This window comes from Canis lupus, chromosome 33, assembly GCF_003254725.2.
Source record: "Canis lupus dingo isolate Sandy chromosome 33, ASM325472v2, whole genome shotgun sequence".
NCBI classification, from domain to species: domain Eukaryota; kingdom Metazoa; phylum Chordata; class Mammalia; order Carnivora; family Canidae; genus Canis; species Canis lupus.
Genome location: NC_064275.1, coordinates 5,470,688 through 5,472,830, shown reverse-complemented (window position 1 = coordinate 5,472,830; position 2,143 = coordinate 5,470,688). Strand labels below are relative to the sequence as shown.

At 34.3% G+C, this 2,143-nt stretch overlaps 1 pseudogene; it reads right to left on the bottom strand.

Moving 5' to 3' along the window:
* Positions 1–551: 551 nt before the first annotated feature.
* LOC112641038 (olfactory receptor 5K3-like) lies at positions 552–1,480 on the bottom strand (annotated as a pseudogene).
* Between the last annotated feature and the right edge of the window lie 663 nt (positions 1,481–2,143).

Here is a 2,143-nt window from a genome sequence, read left to right as displayed (position 1 = left end):
TCTGAGTGAATTGATAGTCAGATGTATTCTCCTGAATCAACTCAAAGAAAATTAAGAATCAAATATATACAATTTACTTGTGACACATGACATTAAGAAGGGATTAATTATTGATAATTTGGAAGGTGTCAGAGTTTGTCAGATTATGGTTTGGAATTCCAGAAATTTGTTAACAATAATAAATGGAAGTGATCTTTACATATACTGACTTATACCCTAGTATTTGTTGTATTGTTGAAAATTGTAACTCACTACACTTTGAAACAATTAGTTAATACTTTAGCTAATTTCATTGCAACACAGTTTGTGAGCTCAAGAATAATGATTTAGTTCATTCTTGCTGGGAGCTAGAAGCTTAGATTTTGAAATATTTTGTAACAGAATGTCTCCTTACTGAACTTATTTATTTGACTCCAATACTGTCATGTTTCAGTAATTTAATATTTTACATACAAAGTGGTCATTTTCTTTCTCAATACTCAGAATATTCAGAAAAACATTTTCTCAAATTTAAGTTAGTTTTCCACAGGGGAGGATATTTCTTTTAAGTGTCAAAAAATTTTATTTATGTTTTTTTTCATAGCATTTATTACTTCCTTATTTCGTAGACTATAAATAAAAGGGTTTAATAAAGGGATTACTAGAGTATAAAAAATAGCAACAGATATATCTTTATCCTCCTCTTTAACTGAATTTGGTCGAACGTACACAAAAAGAAGAGAACCATAGAACATTGAGACAGAGAGAAAGTGGGATGCACAAGTAGATAAGGCTTTGCCTCTTCCCTCTTTGGATTTCATTTTGAAAATCATGAAAAGAATGCAGAGATAAGAGATTATGACTATGATAATAGAGAACACTAGAACTGAGCCTGGAAAGATAAATATCAACAATTCATTGATATAAGGGTCAACACAGGAGAGTTTGAATAATGGAAGAACATCACAAAAAAAGTGATTAATATGATGAGACCTACAGAAAGTTAACCGAAAGAGAAACACTATATGAATACGGGATGGAGATTTCCTGCTATGTAGGCCCCTGCGGTCATCTGAAGGCAGAGCTTCTTTGACATCAGGGTGTGGTACTGCAGTGGGCTGCAGATGGCCACATAGCGGTCATAGGCCATTGCTGCCAGGAGAAAGCAGTCTGCCGTTTCAGCAAGGCAGAGAAAATAAAACTGTGCCATGCATTCATAGAGGGAAATCATTCTGTCCTTCGAAAAGAAATTCTCTAACATCTTGGGGGTAATGGCACAGGCACAACAGGAATCCATTAGAGCCAGGTTGCCCAGAAAGATGTACATGGGTGTGTGAAGGCGACGCTCCATTAGAATCAAAGGCACCAGGCCCAGATTCCCCACCATGGTCACCAGATAGATAGTGAGAAACACCACAAACAGAATGGTCTTCAACTTTGGGTGATCTGTAAATCCTATGAGAATAAATTCAGTTGTCAAGGAGTAATTATCCTCAGTCATATCCACGTTCTCTGTGGAGATATGAATTCTGGAGATACAAGAGTCTAATTCAGGGTATGTATTGTTTTCCTTCAAATTTTTTTTCTACAGCAAAGAGAGGAGTTCTTCAAACCTCTCTTACCCTCTCTGGATACAGACACACAAACATAGAGGATACCCATTCCCCTAAAATGTCAGCTTCATAACCTTGACTCTGGAAATCAGCATTTCCATGAATGTTCTTATATTTCCAAGAAGAATGCTTACCATGGATTAATTTTGTCATTGTGAATTCATGCATGAAGAGTGTACAGATCTAGGGTACACATATTTGTTTCATTGTTGACATATAATTTTAGTTATCAGTTTCTCTATTAAAGATCCTTAAAATGAATTTAAAATCAATTTTCATATATACACATTTTTTTTTAACTGAGAAAGAAGTTCTTCATATACTCTCCCAGTGTAGTGAATGCTTGAAAATAGAACATGACAGATAATTTAATTTTATATCTTAGGAATTGTATCAACATCAGTAACGATTAAGAAGAAGACCTTCCTTTATTAAAGAAAATTACTTTGGATATCCAAGGAAATAAATATCTCTATATTATCATCTCTCTCATTCCTTTTTCTCGTATTACATCCATTTCCATAAGAACTAACTTTGTCATGCCATCATTC